Source organism: Aricia agestis, chromosome 8, assembly GCF_905147365.1.
Source record: "Aricia agestis chromosome 8, ilAriAges1.1, whole genome shotgun sequence".
Lineage (NCBI taxonomy): Eukaryota > Metazoa > Arthropoda > Insecta > Lepidoptera > Lycaenidae > Aricia > Aricia agestis.
This window is the reverse complement of record NC_056413.1, coordinates 13,952,681-13,969,140: the sequence shown is the minus strand read 5'-3', so window position 1 is coordinate 13,969,140 and position 16,460 is coordinate 13,952,681. Positions and strand designations below refer to the sequence as shown.

General features: G+C 33.6%; 1 protein-coding gene across 6 annotated transcripts in view; it reads right to left on the bottom strand.

Moving 5' to 3' along the window:
* The window catches only part of LOC121729551 (disabled homolog 2-interacting protein), a 224,627-nt gene that overhangs the window by 58,642 nt on the left and 149,525 nt on the right, over positions 1-16,460 (bottom strand). Inside the window, exon 1 of one of the 6 annotated variants that reach the window (XM_042118096.1) lies at positions 14,468-14,603. The exons of 4 other annotated variants lie outside the window; for them this stretch is intronic. The gene's annotated coding sequence lies outside the window, so the exon portion shown is untranslated. Of the gene's footprint in view, positions 1-14,467; positions 14,604-16,460 lie in introns of those variants that run through there. One more of the 6 variants, XM_042118099.1, reaches the window with a different exon arrangement.

Sequence of the window (16,460 nt, the reverse complement as noted above, 5' to 3'; positions counted from 1 at the left end):
TACAAACAGCTCTTCTGATGCTGCGAGTGTCCATGGGCAACGGAAGTTGCTTTCCATCAGGTGACCCGTTTGCTCGTTTGCCCCCTTATTTCATAACAAAAAAATATTACAATCACAGCAGCACGAACTACAAGAACAATGTGAAAATGAAACTAATATGCAAATATAAGGTGTAACATTTCATTTTAATTGAAATACGGAACTTTCACACTAAAACTCCCATGAAATTATGTTTAAGAATACTTATAAGCAAATTTATTAAAGAAAGTAGGTTCCCGCTGTATGTCTTTTAATCACAATAAAGTATCACTAGCTGTTTGACCGAGCTTTGCTCGGTATCCGATGAAAAATACATTTTCTAGAAATGATTCCTAGCTAGATCGATTTATCGCCCCCGAAACCCCCTATATACTAAATTTCATGAAAATCGTTGGAGCCGATTCCGAGATTCCAATTATATATATATATATATATATATATATATATATATATATATATATATATATATATATATATATATATATATATATATATATATATATATATATATATATATATATAACGATTTTCATGAAATATATATACAAGAATTGCTCGTTTAAAGATATAAGATATTATGAGCTTCAATCTTTAAAACAACACATGCTAATTAAAATATCCTTTATCGACAGACTCCAGAGATAAAATTTTACAGGAGGCAACCCTGCCGGAGAAACCTTAGCAAAAGTATTGACAGCATGTCAATAAATAGCACTTTCACGATGCATGGATCAATCAGCTATACGTTAGTGCAAAGTCAATACGGCAATTACAGCCACTGTGAAATGAAAGCCTGCACCTTAGTGTTAGTTCCGCAATGAATAGTGAATAAACACTTTATGAACTATGAATATTTCAGAATTAACTGCAAGCGAATTAGGGTTGCCAGCAAGGGAATATTTTGGTAAAAACTTCAATCCGTCTGATTTCTAGTTTGTGTTGTTTTTTATTGGTGAAAGTTTATGTATTCACTAGCCACTTAGTTTGGCTCACGACAAACAGCCAATCAATAGCGCTATTAAAAATATAAACTCATAAACTAAGGCACAACTGATTAAAAATCTGGAATCTTAAGAAGGCCTTAGTTTTAGCACGTTTTAGTAGCATAATTCGTCTATGGTTTTAGTCAGGACAACAGGGCATATTCTTCTTGTACTTCATTGTTTAATTATTATACCTGAGTCGATTGTACCTGAGACCACCCTGAGAACTTTTTTAGTTCTAATCATTGGAAACAAAGCTTTTTTCTAGTCACATTGTAAATTCGCGGAAAGATAACAGTTAGCCGCAGACTTGTTGATAATAAGTGAAAGTGATTCATAGCGTTATGCAGTAAGCATAATATTAGTAAAACGGGTTTGATAACTTTTACTCGCAGATAGAGGTAGATAGTTTACTAGATAGAGTCGTTAGTAAAGGTGAGGCCAGTACCAAGGCTTACAATGGGCGCTGCTGGTAAAGGAGAACTGTCAAAATGACATTTTTGTATGATAGCAGCGTTAGTTCCTTTTCTCGCCACATTCATCAAAGCTTTGTCGAACTGTACACTAGTTTCTAAGGATTTTGACAACTTATCTTTATATTTTATTCACTAGGGCTTATGAGCATAGTTTATAAAATTGAAAATTCGATAATCTTCTTTCTACAATTTAAATGTAACTTCTTCCCACAGTGTTTCCTATTCAACTACTAATAATTAAAATATGACAATTATGACAAACCAACGTTATTCACAATATGATGTTGAAGTATGATTGTGATTTGTGCGGACTGCATTATATGAGTGTAATCCACAGATTATAGCAGTGTCCTGAGGTGTAATCAGATCACTGTTTAAAAAATAAAGCACCTTCGTAGAGTTAATTTACACGCAAATAGACAGTTTACTACAGATAGATAGAGACACTACAAGATAGAGACAAGACGTGAGGGTTGAAGAACACTTGAGTAATTATTTTAAGCACACAGTCCACAGACAACCCTTGGAATGCCGACTGCATTTCTAATCCTGTGTGTACATTGCATTTTTATTCTAAGCTTGTATACACAGGCGTATGTTTTTATGAGTTTATAATAAAGTGTTAAGATAAATATAGACATTGTGAATGCCGGGCAGCATTTTTAAAGTACGTAGCAGCAAATAAAATGATTTTGTTGCATTTATCATATTACACATACGATCTCTCAAAAAACCTGAAATTGCTTAAATTATATAGGTATCTGTTCTTCATGCTAAACCAATGAATATGAAATTTTCTATCTATACATATTATTAAATATACGTTGGAGTCGTCGGAAACGACAAACGAAATAGATTATTTAGTTTATAACATACTAAATAGTGCCGAAACACAATATAACAACAAAACACCTATCTACGCATCGTTTTATTACGTAATTACTTTAGCTACATATTTAGCAGGTAATTATTATAATGATAATAATAATTTACATAGTGGAGAGACCGTGACCTTATTATCACTTATGAGAAGCCTTTGTTGTTGTTCTAAGGTCATCTACTTATACAATATTTTCGTGAACGCTGCCTTAGCCTTACGGAAAATACGCTTTAGGTTTGGAGGCAATTAGAGTTTAAAAATACTATTTAAAATGTATAAAAAGTATACTAGAGCTGATGACAAAGTAAGAAAGTGGAGAACTAGATACATATATGTATACTCTTTTTAAGTAGTTAATTTAATATTTTAGCAATGATTTTGTTCACATCAATAAGCCACAGAAACACAATTTTAATTAATTAATGTTTACAGCCTTTGGTATTTGATTATATTTGAATAGCGCAAATAAATATCATCAATGGTAATTTAGATACTGAAAAATGTATTATTGCGTAATCAATCCAAACAAGAAAGATTCGGATAAATTTTGGAGGGGTTACATATTTTTATGAATTTGATAAAGACAAGACAAACAATTTTAATCACCGATTTTGACTTCAAACACTTGTTATTTTTTTTTTGTTTTTTACGTATGTTTTTTTTGGAAAAACATACAATAATATCTAACAACTGTTATAACTATTTATATTATTAGTTCCCTAAACCAGCATTCCTATAGCCTTATCATTTTATTAATAGTTATAATATTCGATGAATGATAGTGTAGGAGCTTGGTTGGGCGGGCGGTGGGCGGCTGAACTTGGCACGCGAGATCTTGCGCAAGCCCTTCTAATACTGGTATTAGGTTTATCTAGATTCATGATATTTGACGATATCGATAGTCATTATAATATAAAGCATAGAGTTTCTATTGAAACTGGTAAAACCCAATGTACTATCAGAAAAATTGATTCATAGACAGATGGCAGAACTTATGTGTTCTAATACCTGACAGCTCCTGACAACAACCTGAGGATAATTGTTATTGGGATATTAAATATCTTTATATTTAAAAGATTCTGCAGTATTCAGAAGATTCAAATAGTACTTTTTTACACTTACGAGCTTAGAACACAACGTAAACAACATGGCCGAAAAAAGGGATAAAATAAACGCATTCTCTCCTAGAATATAGGTGAAGAGCTCGCGTCATCGGTTTAATTACCGAACCGATACAGCACAGATGTGTAGCGGTATATCGAGTATGAGCAATTCCGATGAATCTGTGCCAGCACTTGACTGATAGTGTGGGATTAACTGCATTCTGCAACTATCTGGGTTTATTACCAGCCATTTTGCTAGAAGTTTTTGTATATCATCAATATGGCATTGGTCTTCTAGTGTTTAGTGTCTAGTACGCTCCTTTTATCATTATTATCACACAGTACTTTATATCTCAGTATCGATTTGTCAATTCTTTACAATGGTACTCTATTTTATAGATACAGTAATTAGACCAGTAGTGCTAGCACGGCGAAAAGTAGAAATGCGAAAGTATAGACAAACTGTGGTATGTCCACAGTTTGTCTATACTTTCGCATTTCTACTAAAGATTCTGCAGTATTCAGAAGATTCAAATAGTACTTTTTTACACTTACGAGCTTAGAACACAACGTAAACAACATGGCCGAAAAAAGGGATAAAATAAACGCATTCTCTCCTAGAATATAGGTGAAGAGCTCGCGTCATCGGTTTAATTACCGAACCGATACAGCACAGATGTGTAGCGGTATATCGAGTATGAGCAATTCCGATGAATCTGTGCCAGCACTTGACTGATAGTGTGGGATTAACTGCATTCTGCAACTATCTGGGTTTATTACCAGCCATTTTGCTAGAAGTTTTTGTATATCTTAACTTAACTTAAGGTGCTCCGATCTTTACCGCGGCTAATCGTAACCGACAAAAATTCAATTAAAATGCCACTTTATGACATACATATTCTGTCATAAAGTGGCATTTGAATTGAATTTTTCGGAACGTAAAAAGATCGGAACGGCTCCTTAAGTTTATCTCCACAGTTTGTGACTATAGTCTGTCATAAAGTGGCACTTTAATTGAATTTTTCGGAACGAAAAAAGTTTGGATCGACACCTTAAGTTTATCTCCACCATATCTCCACAGTTTGTCTATACTTTCGCATTTCCACTGGTTACCGTGCTAGGGCTACAGGGTAAGACGTTGAAGGAACTAGCCAGACCTGTTAAATCTAGTTATAAAATTGAAACCTATGACATGGCACAGTTTTTAGGCATTTTTTTTTGCGAGCGAAGAGACAAGAGGAAGAAGAGTATTGCTGTTCGATCTCCAAAGCCTGTAACAAGACGAAATAACATGACAGGATGTTTAGTTCGTTGCTTTCAATGGAAAAGATTAAGCACACGTCACACAACGGTGCAGCCTACACACTATAGTACGCACTGACACACATACTGTAATGAGATCATGCGCTAAGGAAAATGTACCGACAGCAGACCTACCACCGAATATAAGACGATGTAGAGCAAAGGTTAGTTTCAGGGTATGGCACATGACTTTTAATGTTTGGGAAAAAATACTCATACAAGAATAAGGGCCGGGACACAAAAACACGATACGACGTCGTGTCGTACCACGAGGCGGCGTCGTTTCACAATACGACGTCGTGTCGTTGGAATCCACGACGAGCATCATAAAAAACTACGACGCGACATCGTGACGTGCCACGAAATATGGCACCCCGCACGACGTCGCGTGGTAGAAACTCACGTTGAAAGTCATCGTGACGTCACATCGTGAAACGACGCCGCGTCGTGGTACGACACGACGTCGTATCGTGTTTTTGTGTCTCGGCACTAATTACCTCAAATATCAAAATTAAGTACCCAAAACAATATCATTAGAAATGTCAAAATATACTACGAAGTGTTTACACGCAGACAGAGTCAGCAAGAAGAGTAAAGATAGAGTCTATTAAACATTGGTTAATATCTTCTAAAGTAGACGATAGAAATGACAGTATTCGCAGTCCATTCAACAAAACCAATGGCACCTTTTACTAAGCAAGCAATAAGCATGCTAAACATAACCATAGTCAAGAACAAACATAACAGTTAGAAGATTCTTATTTATTTATTTATTTTATATTCAGAAGGCTTGCAGACTAATAACTTAAATAGCTAGTACAATAATTAGATAACCAAATAGCTAATCACAAGCCTCCACATGTATGTAAGAAGATAATTATTAATTATACAAGTCAGGAAAGATGTGTCTAACTAATATTATATAGTAATCTATAATATATATATTATATACTAATTTTGGAAAGATAAAGACAAAATATATACTAGAAGAATACAAAAGATAAAAAAATATAATAAATAAAACTTATGAGCAAAACCAAATAATAATATTATGTACCTCAAACACAATCACAAATTGTACATTCAGAAACTTTTTTCTGACCATACTCACATGCAGTTTCCAGATATTATGTGCAAAAAGATGTCCTTGGACTGTCGATAACAATACAATATTAATTACGATACAGCACGTATGAAAGATAAAGAAGGCATGAGAAATCGATCTTTATTTAAAAACAAACTCGCCGGTCAAGCCATCAAGTTGTTAGATATTTTTATGTCAGTTTAAACATTAATATTTTGGGTGAAGCCAAACGAGCGTAATTTTATGAGTCGCAGAATTTTTGCCGCGTATCTTTTCATACAAATCACGACTTACAAAATTACGCTCGTGTGAACTACTGAATGCAACAGAATTTCTGCCAGCCGAAATTCTGCGACTCACAACTCACAAATTACGCTCGTTTGGCTTCATCCTTAGCCTCATAGAGTTTATGAAACATAAAAAGATTAAGACAAGGAAAATATTAGAAAGGGGAGGATATATCGCTTAATATAGCTTGCTTTAATTAAATTTTATGGGGTTTATAATTGTGTAATATATTGGATTAGTAGAGTCTGTAGAACTTTATTTTTGTTTCCTTTAACTTTTAAGTAACTTTATTGCAATAAAAAGAATATTATGCATTACATTTTTGCAGTTGAACTACAGTGGAACGTATTTAGTCACACAGTTACTATTAGAGATCAGTGTAAGTATGCTAGAATTTTCTAAAAAAGATTAGTAGAACTTTAGTAGAATTCTAGAAATTTAATATAAGCTCATGAAACTAGTGCAGTTTATTATCAACTCGTATTCGTTTCAGTATCCGGTAGACTTTGATATACGAAGATGTGTGCCAACTTCTGTTTACAATGTTAGTTTCCGTATGTTTGTTAGCAGAAAACTCATTAAAAGTCGTTTTAACCCAATTTTAGACTAGCTGTATAATCACGAAAATTTGTTTTATGATATTTATTAAAGGCACAGTTTTTATATTAAGTAGTTCAATATTCTAGAAATAAGTAAAGAGAAATATAATAACAAAGTTTCTGGTTATTAAAAGGCTTCTAATCGTGAACTGTTGACTTCAAAACATAAGCAGGCTTCTTTTCTCCATCACATAATATTATGAAGTGTGTAATTTTTTCTAAATACATAAAAACGTGTTGTGGTCTGTGGGCGCAATTTACAATAATATTATCATTATATTTCTACAAAAACGTTAAACATATTGGCAATAAATTATTTTTAAATACCTGAAAGTCAGGTTCAGGAAGCATAAAAAACGTTTTTACTGCAGTATTTTGTGACGTTTTCGTACAGGAGACCGCGTTGGCCGCGCGCCAAAACTGGCCAGCAGCATCCTATACTATGTGCTGGTAATCTGCATTTGAACCCCTGCACTGATTGTTCCAATGCGGTTTGGTAATCAAGGGACATCAATACTTTTTAAGTCTGCTAGTAATCTAGTTACCATCTAGATATTATTTTATGGCATCTATCAGTATAAACATCTTAGTTTACCTGGGCTTACATATTTTACATAATTAATAATTATAACTGTACAGAATGAAAGAGGTTCTAGAATATGGTCTCAGTACTACTTACTATTCTAATTTCGTTTGAACAGCTGTAATGTAAAGATTTGTCGTATTGCAACTTTACAAAGCTTATTTTCAAGTTGAGTTTGACCAAGCCTCTAATGTCTACTGCAAGTACTGAACATTTGACCAATTACAGCTTTTTAATAATAATAAAAAATGCATTTATACACGCATCACTTGCGAAATTTTCAGTTAATTACTTACGTGCATGTTACGTGTGATATATTGATAATTGAGCTATTATACCACTCATTACTGCCTACAGTTTTTGTGAAATATTACATTCTTGAAGATACATTTGTCAAATGTAATACAATACTTTGTATTAGATGAAATTTTCAGGTATGCAGTATGATATTTGAACGTTGGCGACTTTTAACGCCAACGTATTTAGCTTTCAATTTACATATTATTCATTTGATCGTATTGAAAATATTTTGACATAATAAAATTTGATCGTATTGATGAGATAATAAAATGAATTTAAGTTTATACCGCATTTAACATAGTTCAGCAGGTGGTAACGTATTTTTTGTTTCTGTAAAATAATGAGGAGAAAAGTGATTTAGAGTTTGTAGATATTTTGTTTGACCTCAAATTTTTTATGAACTGTAAAAGCTAGTAAACCTTTTGGCTATACCCCACAAAGCTTTTACATAAGTCGACAAGCAAACAACAGGAAATACTTTCTTTCAACTACTTGTTATTTAGTAGATCAGTGGTGTAGGTTCCAAGACGGATGGACCCTAACGTACTTTACTAGTACCTACTAGTACTACCTGCACATGGTTTTATCACTACTTCTAGTTCCTACTTCCTGTATTAAACCGGGTTCTGCTTACACGACCTATATAAGTTTGCAGATTTTGAAGTCGATTTTACGTCTGTTTTAGGGATTCATAAAATATCTTATATGTTCGTTCTCATGAACCAGTTATCTTTATAATCATGATAATTAGAAGACAATTTCTTGGAAAAAATATTTACCTTTAAAAATTATAATTAAAATACTTGAGACATATAAGCTATTCTTAAAGAAATAAAGAAATAAAAAAACATAAACACTTAACTTAAAATATGTGCAATTTATATAAAATAACATAAACACATTTAAAGTGAAATTGAAAGGTGAAATGAAAAAATATCAACATTTAAATCGAATCGTTTGGTACAAATGTACAAAATATTTTGTATTTAAACTTTTAATAGTAGGCTAAATATGTGGAATGAGAGTATTTGTGGCGATGAAAGCGAATTAAAACAACTTTGAAAGAAAGTGGCTTAAATACATAAAATGTGAAACAGTTTTGCATTAAATACATATTATTTTTGCAATTCACTTAAAATTCAATTTAATTATACAGGTAAGTACTAGAAAATATTATGGCGGCATTAAAGTATTTGTGCTCTGCTAAAGAAAGATTTTAGATTGTTTTTTTATGTTAAATGTTTTTTAACAACTAATATTCTTCTATATAAAATTCTCGTGTCACAATGTTAGTTACCGTACTCCTCCGAAACGGCTGAACTAAGTTTTACCAAATTTTATATGCATATTCAGTAGGTCTGAGAATCGGCTACTGGCTACTTTTTATATTAATAAGTGCATTTGTTGAATAAATAATAGTAAATGATTACAACTCGAGACTGACGGCGACCATTGTTTGTGCGACGGGATAGCGATAGACGTTGCCATGGTGCCATACTTATTTAGTCATTTCAATAAAATAATTATAGGCGAAATACTTTATAACATGGCAAAACAACATTTACCGGGAAAGCTAGTATTCATATAATATATTCATTTTGTTTTTCATCTCAGTCCACGCACTGATTCACTATAATATTTTGGTTGTTCTCGTTGTTTATATCAAAGTGACGTAACTCCGTCATAAGAGATTTTTCAAAAGAGAAAGTGTCCCACATTATACAAGCCTCGTATTTACATAAAAGTCGCCATGTGCAAAGTATTTATGGCTATAATAAATATATTCTCAACATTACATCATTTTGGTGTCAGCTGTATTAATACTAACAGAGAAGTATTAGGCAACATAGAGGTACAATACTTCTATAAATTATTACTTAAGTATGTATAATCGTCGACATCTATATATATAAAACTTACGCCTCCGTGGTCTAGTGGTATAGAGCGCGGCTCTTGACTCGGAGGTCGTGGGTTCGATTCCCGCGTTGGAAACATGTTATTTCCAAGTTTGGTTAGGACAATGCAGGCTGATCACCTGATTGTCTGAAAAGTAAGATGATCCATGCGTCGGATGGGCATGTAAAAAGTCGGTCCTGCGCCTGATCTCTCACCGGTCGTGTCGGTCTTCCGTCCCACTGGGTTATGAGAGTAAAGGAATAGAGAGTGCTCTTGTGTACTGCGCACACACTTGGGCACTATAAAATTACTCCTGCATAGCTGGCCTGGTTTCAATGAAACCGGCCACCGTCACCGAAACCGGTGTGGGAGCTATTATATAAAACTCAAAGGTGACTGACTGACATGGTGATCTATCAACGCACAGCCAAAACCACTGGACGGATCGGGCTGAAATTTGGCATGCAGGTAGATATTATGACGTAGGCATCCGCTAAGAAAGGATTTTGATCAATTCGACCTCTAAGGGGTTCAAATACGGGATGAAAGTTTGTATATAATAATAATTCTTAACGCGAGCGAAGCCGCGGGAAAAAGCTCGTAATAATATAAGCTATACATTTTTGAGATAATACAAAATATAATTTTTCAAAGCGACAGTTTGTACTTTCTGTTATCTGTAATCTATAAAAAATCACTAACAGATATTAGAAGAGAACTTTTAATTGATTTTTTACGTACTTAGGTGTGAAATCTGAAATTGCTATATGATTCTAAGTTCTAACATGGCGACGAAAACAGAGTTACGGATTTCCGGAGCGAGGCGAACGACCGAGAATTATATCATTGACACAAAAATAACATTTATGTTAGAAGTATATTCGCTTTACACTGTCTGGAAGCGGATTTATTACTGGAAATGACGGTTGTGCGTTGAAAATTGCAACATTTATCAATTTTTATGGCGCGGTTTTAAACATTACGTCTTTGTATATTCTTAGCGCTTCCTACTTTCGAAATCTCATTGAAAGCGTTCAACGAACTTCGTTATTTTGGTTTGAGTTGTAGAGCGTTTTACACAATTCAAATTAAGTCCTCTGAATTTCTCTACAACTATTATAGGTATAGGCGAGAATTTCGCCAACAAAAACACAAAGCTGCATCATTACTTTATATTAAGATTGCATCGTAAATTCGTAAGTTTATTTAAAATAAAAGTTATAAAGGTAGACTACCTTTAGATTAATAAAGCGCCAGTGATAGCACCACCAAATTAAAGAGTACCTAATTTCAGATTAAAAAGGACAGTATTTTAAGCGTAACCAACAACCTACATCTGTCCTGCCTCCCGATCATATAACACGAATCGAAGAACTAAATGGAAGAAGTGGGTAAGTACCAATTTGAAAACTGGCGTTTTTTTGCATAAATAAAGATTTTAGGACGTAGAAAATGTAGCTTCTATGTACTCGCATAACCATACCAATATGTATTATATGTATACGATGAAGTCTAGGTAAGTTACAAGGTTTGTTCAAATTGTAAGGCGAAAAATGATTTATTGCTTTTAGGTTGTATAAAATGTTAGTTACCCGCTTCACCCACTCGTGTCTTCGATCGTGAACGGTGGAATTCGAGGACAGAGCGAGTGAGCTGTGAAGACCACCGTCCACCTCAACTGGATCAAGTGTCACAGGAAAACGCTACTTAGGTACGGGTTTCGCACTGTATATGGCGTGTATTTCGGTGGGTTCAAACGAGCTTTCGCACGCTGACAAAACATCACACCATTTTCCAGCGTTATAAAGTAACCTGCGTTTGTATCTGAAGAATAAGTTTATCAAAATTGATAAAGTGGTATCAAAGCCAATTTAATTACATATCCTTCGATCGCGGATTCTTGGAAATCTATTGTTATTCTAATGTTGTCGCGGTCACCGGTGTCCTTATGGGACTTGCTGGGTTAATAGTAAGATGGGCATCTATACTAATATTATAAATGCGAAAGTGTTTCTGTCTGTCTGTTATCTCTTTACGCCAAACCGCAGTTCCGATTTTGCTGTTGGTATGAGGATACTTTGAACACCGGGAAAGGACATGGTTAGGATACTTCTTATCCCATAAAAATGTACGGTTACCGCGCGACAAACGAATTTTGGCACAACTTGTAATATTATAACGACTTCTTGATTTGTATTTCTAAAATAGATTAATATTTATTATTTATATCTTAATCTAAATTACTTAAGCTAAGCTTGGTTGTTCTAAAATCGCTTGTTAAAATCAAATGTCGGTTTAAACAGAGTTCAAGCAACTATTCATTATATAGTCAATCATATTGAACTTGTACTTCTTTATTGGACTGATATCTAACAATTGATTTATTACTTGCAATAAATCGATCAATTGTACATCAGCATTGAATGTAATTCATCGTGCAACAATATTAATGATTGCATATTAACAATAATTATTTAATTACGTTATTTGTTATCACTTATCAATATTACGAGTACACTTGAACTTACAAACTTCAGTTCGACAAGGCTTTATTTGAACGTGGCGAGAAAAGGAACTCAACGCTTCTATCATAGAAAAACGTCATTTTTGACAGTTCTCCTTTACCAGCAGCGCTCCCGTCAATGTCACCCACGTTCAAATAAAGCCTTGTCGAACTGTACTTGTTGCCTATTAAGGCAACAAGTTTTTTTTTAATACTGTACATCAAAGCTTTGAACTCATCCATGTTTTGAATTTAAACCATTTCAAAAATAGAACATCTAACATCTAAGCCCCAAACAATCCCCTATAAAAAGACTCGTTTATTTTAGTCATAATTATTATGCCTTCAAGTATCCAATCCCGATGCTTTTAAGAATGTTAAGTCCCGTATCCCCCTATTCTCACGGGACCTTATCGGTTGTAGATAACCACCCACTTATCTGTCACCGGGCTGGATTCACAACTGTTTACCCACCATTTCACGGCTTTATACAAATAAACAGCTGTGACATAATATTATGGTTTTAGGGAGTAAAGGTAACGATGTGGTTCAGCGCTAACATACATTTTGGTTTATGGTAACACAGTAACCGCTGAAATTGCATTTAAATTTCGAATCGAGCCTGATGTTAAAATGTTTTGGTGTAATCCAATCCATACTTAATATTTTTAGGCTACAACGTCTGTATGAACTATTGACTTTTTATTCCTAAATAGATTTCAATAGAATTTTATATAGAGATATTTGAAGTATCAGAAAAATATTTACAGTTCTATCGCATGATAAACGAAATTTGACGCAACTAATATACTACGCCAACTTAATATTATTGGGTGATATAATTTTTATATTTGTGCAAGATATGAATTGAATACAACCTTCTTATCAAATGAATTCTTGTAGTGTTAATATAACAAAGCATAATATAGTTGTATCACACAAATAACAATGCGTCCAGCGATTTAAATTCCATACAAATAGCGCTAAAATCATTCTCATCGCATTCACTGATGTGACGATGGACGTGGTCGGCTTAATAATTTCTGCTAACCATAACGCCTATCGTTTACCTGCACTATCACTTCCAGGTATATAACAGAAATGCCGAATGGCAGAAACCTTTGCATCTAGTTTTGAACGTAAAAAAACAAATTGCAAATTCAAACGTCGAAGCCGCTTGAGTTAAAGTGTTCTTTTTACAGCCTTTTTAAAAATCAAGGCGGGAAGATAAACAAATTCGAGAGCTCATTACTTGTAGTTTTAGAATGCGGTTAGCAGGTCTCTATTGTAGAGTATGATGACAATGGGTGAGAAGCAGGTAGCATGCGGGTCCGACATGTGCACACTGCCACCCGGTATGGCAGATGCCCGATGGAATGTACACTGATTCGCAGCTGGCAGTCAGCTGGTAGGCGAAACGGTGTCAAAATACGTGATTCAAAATACGTGAATCCTATTTGTTTACTGCAAATATTTAAACCAATATACATGATATCCAAGTTATTGGTATCTTATAGTGCAATTCGAGTCATTTTATTAGGATTTAAACAAAAGACTGACGGCCGCACTTAGAGACATTCAATTATTATAATAATATTACATAACTTTCATTTAATAAACAATTTGTCAGAAAATGTATGAATTTGATTCATTAAAATAATAGGCGTTATTGTTAAATCTGTCTGAGCGTGGTCGAGATTTACAAAACTTCGATAATATTATAAATGTTCGGTGATACAACTTTCAAAAGTTTAACGATCGTTGTATGAAACTTGTCTGCAACTCAACGGTTGCTGGCTTACAAAACACTTGTTTCACTGGTTGTTTGCTACTTGAATGTAATTTAATATCTTAAGCACTATCGTATATTAAATGCTTAAATGTAGAGTCATTGCTTTATGTAATATTTTGGGTAATGACAATGAACTCTACGTCATATAAAATTTAATAGTGTTTTGTTATCAGAACTCTACTTCACAATTTGTAATTAAAGTCAGTAATTTGATAGCTTTGGCATAGCGGTGCATGAAATATGAATTGTAGAGACTAGAGATAAGAACCACTGGTATTGTTGTCTCTACATTTCACGACTCTTTGAATTTCAACCAGACGCTTTTTAAGCAACTTCAATGCAGAAATTATTTTTATTTCAAAAGACATGACTACTTTACCTAATATACTGTTACTTTTCGGCCAATTAGTATTTTATGCTCTGTTTAGAGTTGTGTAAAAAATTCTCATATTTATATTTAATATGTATAGTATAACATCAAGTTCAACCATATTGTACACTACAAAGGGCCATTCTGGGTCGTCTATATTTAGGTCTCAACGGTCCAGCGATGTGTATGATGTTAAGGCCAAACTAATCAATATGAGGAGATCAATTAAGCGAATAATCCAAGTCATAACGTAAAATAACCGAAAATACAAACTTTTTTTATTCCTTCCAAAATTACGTTCAGAGACACAAAACACAGTTCACGCTTCACTAGGATTTCACCGCTGAGTTCCTGGCCACATTCACTGTCACAAATTAAAAAAAAACTTGGCGCGTAAAAACGACGCGCGCGTCGGCCGGGCACGTAGCGACTGTATACAACTGCCGCGCTGCACCCAGCCCGCGTAGCCAGCGTCACTTTCATAGAAAAGGGGAACACGATAAGGAATTATCATTATCGTTGTTTATGGTGGTTCTTATTCTGCCGTCATAATAAAAAAGGCCGCTAAGTGATTTTCGCGATTTTCAGGTTTTGAGTCCACTGAACTAAGTTCAGTGGACTTGTTTCTGAAAATCGCGAAAATCACTTAGCGGCCTTTTTTCTTATGACGGCAGTATTAACAATTACTGCCCTTTAACTTTATATTAAAAAAACTACTTTGCTAGTTAGGTAGTTTCAATTCTGTGTGCATTTTTTGGTTATGTAAGATTTTTTACAATACAATTTTATTCAATTACACAAACAGAATTATAATTGTATTACATAAATTAAAAATCATTGTTGTATAAGTAAAATTAAACACATAAAGTGTGTTACAAGTTACAACTTATATGTTTAATATTTTATACAACAGGTAGAGTCGATTATAGGCTTTATGACTATTCCGCATACGCGTCCTACATCATACATGACGATTGAGAATTCTTGTGCTGATTATTACAAAAACACAAACATTGCTACATGTTGACAATGAGACATGGATGATGGATTGCAAAAGTATTTAGACAATGATCATTCGAAGAAAAACTATATAGAGATCTATTTCTAATGCTGCAACTATTTTTTTATGAAATACATCACACTTTCATAAGCTTTCCTCCCTGAATTTTTTATATCTTTAGCAAGATAATTTCATAAAAACCGTTGAAATTAAAACTAAGTTACCAAGTCAGAGAAACACATAACATAATATTGCGATGTAGAGCCGTCATAATATTAGAATGTAGAATACCCAAAAGTAAAGTTGTAATTGTGTGTTAAAAAGGTGGAAACTCATAAAACAAAATGCAGTGCCGTTAATTATTCGAAATTCGTTGTTCCATTGAGTACAACGCAATAATGGCGAAACAGTGATAAGAGGCGAAAATGGGACGCTCATTTACCTACTTCTAAAAGGGAAATCGTCCGCGTAAACAGACAAACCCTTTTATTTGGATAGCAATAGTGGAAAATAACAAGGAAATGGACAAAACGTTTGCCTATCCAGATGTTTTTGTATACGTAATGCTCTAAGTATTGTTAAGTAAAATGTAATCAAAAATCGAACGGGGGTCCCTGAACTATAACATTATGATCTCAATAGGAAATATTATATATTTATTTAGAAGTTTATCTATTGTCTAACTCTATAACTATATATTATACGTATATTGTATAATATAGGTACTTTATACATAATTTATCACCAAAAGGTACAAATGCATTAGATGAAACTTTTACTGTCTCATGAAATAAACAGAGAAAGGACATACCAACATAAATGAGAAATAATAAAAAATATATTGTAAAATAATAAATTATGAAGTAAAAAAAATATATTGTAAAATAATAAATAATTAAGTAAGCTAAGCATAATTAAGGGTAACCACTTTCGATATTTCACAAGTGGGACAGCTAAAAAGGAACACAAAACTATATAGATTTCATAAGTTGCTGATGAGATGATTATAAAGCTATCAGGTACAGTATTTGTAGTCAGCACCCGCAGTTAACGGCCACTTTAAGTGGCACGCGAGTGATAATATTCAACTTTTCTTTTTGTTGGTGCTAATGTAACAGCTTTGTACTCACGATGGCATATTCCCGTTGATTTGACTTGGATTATGGCTATGCATAAAATCAATAAATACAAAATTAAAATGTCGAAGAACATGTGCAACGCAAAATTAAGTAAATATAATAGTACGTTCCTAAATAATTATT